Raw genomic sequence first — 9,618 nt, 5'->3', positions numbered from 1 at the left:
CAAAAGAAATGAGGTATCCTTCTTGGGGTATGGCATCATGTTAATATTGAACACTTGATGAAAGTGTTGTCTGATCTCTCTACAGTACAGTTACTGTTTTCTCTTTTACAACTGATAAAGCAATCTGAGGTGAGATGTGTTAAGAGCACATAAACATCATGCTCCTCATCTCACTCTTTCCCCTAGACTTAGCATCTATCTTAGTTCCTCTTCAAAGTCACATTTGCCAAGACTTATTTACATATACCCTAGGTAAACAGAAAAACTGAATGATTTTGCTGAGGCTGTCCCTTTGCCTGTAATACTCCCATCCAAAGCTGTCTAGTTTGCATTACAATTTAAACCTATCTCAAAATGCTGTCTACCTCCCTGTCTATAACTAGAGTTAATGTCTTCCACTTTGACATCCAGGAGCACTTTCTAATTTTCTTGGAGCACATATTAATTTCTCCTTTGTGCTTGAAACTAATGTGGTATACTTCCCTGATCCAACTTACCAGACAACAAGTGTCTTGACAGTATGGACTGTGTCTTTATCATTTCTGCATCCTCTGTAGAGCCCCAAAAAGGCAATCAATGGGAAGTTCGTGATCAGTGTTTATTCATTAAATGCATATTTACTCCTACTACACACCTCTTCTAATGTCCTAGTTGAATACCCAACTGCATATTTAAAAAAACTCAATTTCATCTGCTTAACATCCTACACCCTTTGTTTAACATGTTGCTATTTTGCCCTTGAAAAATGGAAAAATTCTGTGTCATTTCTGTATTCTTAGCTCAGGTGTTAAGAGTGTTGTTGAGTAAATGAATTGCTTTCTTATCGTTAGGATTTGTGTTTGATGTTTCCATCTAAGTCTTTCACTAGGGCACTGGGCCAGCTTTTCATTGCTTTGATAAGAAGGCATGATGAGGTCTGCTCTTCCTCGGAGGCATTCTTCTAACACTCATTAAGGATAACTCCATATGCATATTGATAGGAGAATAGATCCCTACCTAACAATTCCCTTCTGTACAGGTTTTAGAAAGTGAAAATATAACCTGCCAAAATCACAGAAGTTAGGAGCCTAGGTTATTAATATGTTCAGATAGTATTAATTTGTTCTTCCAAGACATGTAAGAACAAGCATTAGTTTGTAAGTTTAATGAATGATTGAAAGAACCAAAATTCTAAGTAGGTCAATCAAATCTTGTGGTACAACTTACTTGCAATAAATTATATGGGGAAAAGTCCAGACAGATGACACTGAACTGTTTGTTATTTAATATGGAAAATATATAAATTACATAAAATTCATCTTTTCTAAAGTGCATTTTTTTAAGTTTTCAAAATGGATGAAGCCACATCATTCTTTGTAGTGGGGCTTTTCTTTAGAATATGAACTGATATATTATTTTTTTAATAATTTAAAAATTGTAGCATAGTTTTAGATTTCCAGAAAAGTTGCAAGGAAGTACAGAAAACTCCTGTATACTCTTTACCCAATTTCCCCTATTGCTAACAATCTATATCACTATGTACTTTTGTCACAAGTTAAAAATAAACATTGGTACATTATTATTAACATAATGCTTTATTTAGATTTCACCAGTTTTTCTCTAATGCCCTTTGTTGTTGTTGTTCTGGGATCTCACCCAAGACATTTACATTTAGTCATTCTGCCTCCCTAGCCTCTTCTGGCCTGTGACAGATTCTCAGACTTTCCTTGCCTTAATGACCGTACAGTTTTAGAAGTACTGTTCAGGTTTGTTTGCAGAATGCTCCTCAAGTTTGGATCGCTTCAGTGTTTTTCTCATGATTAGACAGAGGTCATGGGTTTTTAGGAAGAAGACCACAAACACATAGTGTCATTCTCATTATACCATATTAAGGTTACATATCCAGGTAATTCATCATGTTGATGTTACTTTTGATCACCTGGCCAAAGTAGTCAACCTTTCTCCACTGTAAAGTTACTTCTTCCTCCATTTCCATATTCTTCCCTTGGAAGCCAGTCACTGTGTCCAGTCTACTCTAAAGGGGGCAGGAGGTGGGAAGTTAAATGCCACTTCTTGAAGGGGAGAGTATCAACATAAAGTATTTGGAATTCTTTTGTAAGGGAGATTTGTCTCTTCTTTTTTAAAAAATTTCTTTCAGCCATTTATTTACGTCAGTATGGACCCATGGATATTTATTTTCTACTTTGGGTATAATACAATATTTTGTTATTTATTGGTTGCTCAAATTGCTCCAGCTTTAGCCATTGGGAACTCTTTCGGCTGGTTCCTGTATCTCATGCTCCTATGATTTTGTTTTTTGAGCACTTCCTTACTTTCTCGTACTACAAGATGCTCCAGGCTATCTTGTATATTCTCTGCTTCAGGCCTAGAATCAGCCATTTCTCCAAAGAGCCTTGTTCATTTTATAGGAAGATGGTATTAGAGACAAAGTTCTGGCTCATATTTTGATAATATAATTATAACAAATATTGGAAATGAAAGTGAGAGAAAGTGAAGATGTGGTAGGGGGCATAGGCTTTGATGATAGCCCCTGACTTGAAATCATTACTGTCATGAGTAGTCTGATCACCATTCCCAGTTTTCATGGAAGTGAGAGGTTTCCAGGGATGTGGGACTCTCCGTGATGTAACAAGGATGAATTGGCCACCTTAGTCATGAAATTGGTTATGTTTCATGGTTGCAAGGGACAAAAACCCAAATAAAGTTACCTCAGTTTAAAAAGGGAATTTAATGATTCATTTAACTGGGAAAGCTAAGGATGTATGGGTTTCAGGCAGAGCTGGATCCAGAGATCAAATGATATATTTAGGGCTCCCTCTGACTCCATGTTTCAGCTCCACTTCCCTCTGTGTGTTGGTTTTTTCTTAGACTCTGCTTGTGGGATTTAAGGGAGAAGAACAGCTGTCTTCATTCCCTAGGACAGGAGATCAAAAGTGAAATATCTAGAAGGGTGAGGCATGTAGTGTAAATGAGGAGAACAGGCTGGGTGGAGGACATTAGAGAGTGATGGGAACTTTCAGAGGGAAGCTTTAGTTATTAATGCTATGCAGGAATGCAAGTTCACTATTGTCAGATACTCCCAATGTTTCAAAATAAGACAGAAATATGAAATCCTGATTTTTAAATGTTGATAAATAATTCAATTGAATACAAAAAAAATTATTCATACCAAGAAAATACACTCATGGAGCATATGGCTCTGACTTACCAGAAGGACTCTTGAAGGGCTCACCTTCATGAGTCCATGGCTGTTTCCTGACTGCCTCAGGGCATAGTTGGGCACATACCTGCAAAAGGTAGTTTTCCCTTAGTAGTCTCAGGATACATTTACTGTTTTTGAAAATAGATCCATTTGAATAGCCTAGTGCTACTAGGAATTTATCCAAAGGATACAGGAGTGCTGATTCATAGGGGCACATGTACCCCAATGTTTATAACAGCACTTTCAACAATAGCCAAATTATGCAAAGAGCCTAAATGTCCATCAACTGATGAATGGATAAAGAAGATGTGGTTTATATATACAATGGAATTCTACTTGGCAATGAAAAAGAATGAAGTCTGGCCATTTGCAGCAACGTGGATGGAACTGGAGGGTATTATGCTAAGTGAAATAAGTCAGTCAGAGAAAGACAGATATCATGTTTTCACTCATATGTGGAACTGGAGAAACTTAACAGAAGATCATGGGGGAAGGGAAGGGGAAAAAATAGGTATAAACAGAGAGGGAGGGAGGCAAACTATAAGAGACTCTTAAATACAGAGAACAACTGAGGATTGATGGAGTGGTGGGGGAGAGGGAAAATGGGTGATGGGTATTGAGGAGGGCACTTGTTGGGATGAGCACTAGGTGTTGTATGTAAGTGATGAATCATGGGAATCTACCCCCAAAACCAAGAGCACACTGTACACACTGTATGTTAGCCAATTTGACAATAAATTATATTTAAAAAAAATGAATGGCCTAGTGCTTGAAAGTTCACTGTGTATAAACTATCCTTCAAGTAGCATCTTTCATTAAAATATATGGATTTGTAAACTTATGTGTAGAAGCATATGGGAATAACCTTTCACTTAACTGCCTAAAACTATAGTATTTTAAACTATAATATGTATAATGGCTCCCTTCAAGTAACATATTCTTTTAATAAGATGCAGTGTTGGTAATCTCAAGTGTGGAAACACACTGGGATAGCCAAGTGCTAAACTGCTTGAAATTACATGGTGTATAACGCATCCTTCAAGTACCATCTTCTTTTATTAACATATATGTGGTTGTAAACTGATATTTAGAAGCATAAATGAGTGCTTAACTGCTTGGGGGAAAAATAGATCCCATTTAAGTTAATAGTTGCAAAATTTATCAAGTGCTTATTATGTGCCAGGCATTGTGCTAAGCAATTTACATATCTCTTTTAGTCCTTAAAATAACAAGTTACTATTATTATTAACTTCCCTGCAGATGGAGAAACTGAGAACAGAGAGATTATCTATCTTCCTTGATGCTCCACAGCTGAGGGGCCAAGGTAGGATTTAGACCTCTCTTGGGGTCTGATTCTAGAGCTCAGATTGTTTGTCCCTTTGCTGTATTGCTTCAAATGGCTGAAGACTGGAGACATCTTAATATCTCAGAGTCAGAGATCGGTGATAAAAGGAACCTTAGAGATTAGCCAGTATGTTGGCTTATTGATAGGGAAATTGAGACTGCAATCAAGGAGTGACTTGCTTGCAGTCAATAAGGTCTCAAAGGCTATCAGTGGCTGAACTGGGGTAAGTCCAAAGCCATTTTGCTGCACCATGTAGCTTCTGGGACTTGCTAACTACAAGGATTGAAAGTCCATGGTGGGTTTTACAAAGCGTTCTGAAGCCTCGACAATTTATCCCTGCCATTCCTATTTCTGAATTGAAATATTTTTCATCTCTCATGTACTAGGCTCTTCAGAGGGGGAAATATTTCCTTGTGTTTTTAACCAAGAAAGAAGATTACAACAATTATTTTTCTCTAAAATGATAATTTCATCCATAAGCGCAGCCATCACTGTGATTTGAGGGAGAGGCCAAAGTTGGATGGAGAGGATACTTCATGGCTGTGATAAATATGTCTTTAAGACCTTTATGTCAGTTCCTAAGATAGGTTGCCAAACCCTTGAAAGCTACATTTTGTCTACATAGATAAATGATCATAATGATCAGTTTCAAAAACACTAAATTCCAGTGTATGATGTCTTAAATATATACACATGTGAATTTAGCAGATATTTATAGATGGCCTTTTAGGTACAAAGAATTTTTCTGGGTCCTTTGAGGGTATAAAAATTAATAAGGAATTATTCCCATCTTCAAGGAGCTTATTACATAGTAGAGAAGGCAGATATATAAGCCCTTAATTACAATAGAATAAGAGTCACAAAAATAAAACTTTTGAAGAAATACTAGAAAAAGAACAATAAAATCCAACTCAGAAGATCAGAGACGATTTTCCAAAAAATTTAAGCTGGACTTTGAAGCCTGGTCAGTTGGAGGATGAAAGCTCTATGGACAAAAGAGAGCATATGAGTAAAGATGTAAAAGGTGAGACACAGGGTGTGTTTAAAACAAACAAACAAACAAACAAACAAACAAACAAACAAACAAACAAACAAAAAACATGTAATAGGGACACCTGGGAGGCTTAGTCAGTTGAGCATCCAACACTTGATTTTTTTTTAATTTAATTTAATTTAATTTTTTTAATATGAAATTTATTGACAAATTGGTTTCCATACAACACCCAGTACTCATCCCAAAAGGTGCCCTCCTCAATACCCTTCACCAACCCTCCCCTCCCTCCCACCCCCTATCAACCCTCAGTTTGTTCTCAGTTTTTAACAGTGTCTTATGCTTTGGCTCTCTCCCACTCTAACCTCTTTTTTTTTTTTTCCTTCCCCTCCCCCATGGGTTCCTGTTAAGTTTCTCAGGATCCACGTAAGAGTGAAACCATATGGTATCTGTCTTTCTCTGTATGGCTTATTTCACTTAGCATCACACTCTCCAGTTCCATCCACGTTGCTACAAAAGGCCATATTTCATTTTTTTCTCATTGCCACGTAATATTCCATTGTGTATGTAAACCACAATTTCTTTATCCATTCATCAGTTGATGGACATTTAGGCTCTTTCCACAATTTGGCTATTGTTGAGAGTGCTGCTATGAACATTGAGGTACAAGTGGCCCTATGCATCAGTACTCCTGTATCCCTTGTATAAATTCCTACCAGTGCTATTGCTGGGTCATAGGGTAGGTCTATTTTTAATTTTCTGAGGAACCTCCACACTGATTTCCAGAGCGGCTGCACCAATTTGCATTCCCACCAACAGTGCAAGAGGGTTCCCGTTTCTCCACATCCTCTCCAGCATCTATAGTCTCGTGATTTGTTCATTTTGGCCACTCTGACTGGCGTGAGGTGATACCTGAGTGTGGTTTTGATTTGTATTTCCCTGATAAGGAGCGACGCTGAACATCTTTTCATGTGCCTGTTGGCCATCCGGATGTCTTCTTTAGAGAAGTGTCTATTCATGTTTTCTGCCCATTTCTTCACTGGGTTATTTGTTTTTTGGGTGTGAAGTTTGGTGAGCTCTTTATAGATTTTGGATACTAGCCCTTTGTCCGATATGTCATTTGCGAATATCTTTTCCCATTCCGTTGGTTGCCTTTTAGTTCTGTTGGTTGTTTCCTTTGCTGTGCAGAAGCTTTTGATCTTCATAAGGTCCCAGTAATTCACTTTTGCTTTTAATTCCCTTGCCTTTGGGGATGTGTCGAGTAAGAGATTGCTACGGCTGAGGTCAGAGAGGTCTTTTCCTGCTTTCTCCTCTAAGGTTTTGATGGTTTCCTGTCTCACATTTAGGTCCTTTATCCATTTTGAGTTCATTTTTGTGAATGGTGTGAGAAAGTGGTCTAGTTTCAACCTTCTGCATGTTGCTGTCCAGTTCTCCCAGCACCATTTGTTAAAGAGAGTGTCTTTTTTCCATTGGATGTTCTTTCCTGCTTTGTCAAAGATGAGTTGGCCATACGCTTATGGATCTAGTTCTGGGGTTTCTATTCTATTCCATTGGTCTATGTGTCTGTTTTTGTGCCAATACCATGCTGTCTTGATGATGACAGCTTTGTAGTAGAGGCTAAAGTCTGGGATTGTGATGCCTCCTGCTTTGGTCTTCTTCAAAATTCCTTTGGCTGTTCGGGGCCTTTTGTGGTTCCATATGAATTTTAGGATTGCTCGTTCTAGTTTCGAGAAGAATGCTGGTGCAATTTTGATTGGGATTGCATTGAATGTGTAGATAGCTTTGGGTAGTATTGACATTTTGACAATATTTATTTTTCCAATCCATGAGCAGGGAATGTCTTTCCATTTCTTTAAATCTTCTTCAATTTCCGTCATAAGCTTTCTATAGTTTTCAGCATACAGATCCTTTACATCTTTGGTTAGATTTATTCCTAGGTATTTTATGCTTCTTGGTGCAATTGTGAATGGGATCAGTTTCTTTATTTGTCTTTCTGTTGCTTCCTTGTTAGTGTATAAGAATGCAACTGATTTCTGTACATTGATTTTGTATCCTGCAACGTTGCTGAATTCCTGTATCAGTTCTAGCAGACTTTTGGTGGAGTCTATCGGATTTTCCATGTATAATATCATGTCATCTGCAAAAAGCGAAAGCTTGATTTCATTTTTGCCAATTTTGATGCCTTTGATTTCCTTTTGTTGTCTGATTGCTGATGCTAGAACTTCCAGCACTATGTTAAACAACAGCGGCGAGAGTGGGCATCCCTGTCGTGTTCCTGATCTCAGGGAAAAAGCTCTCAGTTTTTCCCCACTGAGGATGATGTTAGCTGTGGGCTTTTCATAAATGGCTTTTATGATCTTTAAGTATGTTCCTTCTATCCCGACTTTCTCAAGGGTTTTTATTAAGAAAGGGTGCTGGATTTTGTCAAAGGCCTTTTCTGCATCGATTGACAGGATCATATGGTTCTTCTCTTTTTTTTTGTTAATGTGATGTATCACGTTGATTGATTTGCGAATGTTGAACCAGCCCTGCATCCCAGGAATGAATCCCACTTGATCATGGTGAATAATTCTTTTTATATGCCGTTGAATTCGATTTGCTAGTATCTTATTGAGAATTTTTGCATCCATATTCATCAGGGATATTGGCCTGTAGTTCTCTTTTTTTACTGGGTCTCTGTCTGGTTTAGGAATCAAAGTAATACTGGCTTCATAGAATGAGTCTGGAAGTTTTCCTTCCCTTTCTATTTCTTGGAATAGCTTGAGAAGGATAGGTATTATCTCTGCTTTAAACGTCTGGTAGAACTCCCCTGGGAAGCCATCTGGTCCTGGACTCTTATTTGTTGGGAGATTTTTGATAACCGATTCAATTTCTTCGCTGGTTATGGGTCTGTTCAAGCTTTCTATTTCCTCCTGATTGAGTTTTGGAAGAGTGTGGGTGTTCAGGAATTTGTCCATTTCTTCCAGGTTGTCCAATTTGTTGGCATATAATTTTTCATAGTATTCCCTGATAATTGTTTGTATCTCTGAAGGATTGGTTGTAATAATTCCATTTTCATTCATGATTTTATCTATTTGGGTCATCTCCCTTTTCTTTTTGAGAAGCCTGGCTAGAGGTTTGTCAATTTTGTTTATTTTTTCAAAAAACCAACTCTTGGTTTCGTTGATCTGCTCTACAGTTTTTTTAGATTCTATATTGTTTATTTCTGCTCTGATCTTTATTATTTCTCTTCTTCGGCTGGGCTTAGGCTGCCTTCGCTGTTCTGCTTCTAGTTCCTTTAGGTGTGCTGTTAGAATTTGTATTTGGGATTTTTCTTGTTTCTTGAGATAGGCCTGGATTGCAATGTATTTTCCTCTCAGGACTGCCTTCGCTGCGTCCCAAAGCGTTTGGATTGTTGTATTTTCATTTTTGTTTGTTTCCATATATATTATTAATTTCTTCTCTAATTGCCTGGTTGACCCACTCATTCGTTAGTAGGGTGTTCTTTAACCTCCATGCTTTTGGAGGTTTTCCAGACTTTTTTCTGTGGTTGATTTCAAGCTTCATAGCATTGTGGTCTGAAAGTATGCATGGTATAATTTCAAGTCTTGTAAACTTATGAAGGGCTGTTTTGTGACCCAGTATATGATCTATCTTGGAGAATGTTCCATGTGCACTCGAGAAGAAAGTATATTCTGTTGCTTTGGGATGCAGAGTTCTAAATATATCTGTCAAGTCCATCTGATCCAATGTCTCATTCAGGGCCCTTGTTTCTTTATTGACCATGTGTCTAGATGATCTATCCATTTCTGTAAGTGGGGTGTTAAAGTCCCCTGCAATTACCACATTCTTATCAATAAGGTTCCTTATGTTTATGAGTAATTGTTTTATATATTTGGGGGCTCCGGTATTCGGCGCATAGACATTTATAATTGTTAGCTCTTCCTGATAGTTAGACCCTGTAACTATTATATAATGTCCTTCTTCATCTCTTGTTACAGCCTTTAATTTAAAGTCTAGTTTGTGTGATATAAGTATGGCTACTCCAGCTTTCTTTTGGCTTCCAGTAGCATGATAAATAGTTCTCCATCCCCTCACTCT

This window comes from Felis catus, chromosome B1 (assembly GCF_018350175.1).
Source record: "Felis catus isolate Fca126 chromosome B1, F.catus_Fca126_mat1.0, whole genome shotgun sequence".
Classification (NCBI taxonomy): domain Eukaryota; kingdom Metazoa; phylum Chordata; class Mammalia; order Carnivora; family Felidae; genus Felis; species Felis catus.
The sequence above is the reverse complement of the archived record's forward strand: the minus strand, read 5'-3'. Positions refer to the sequence as shown.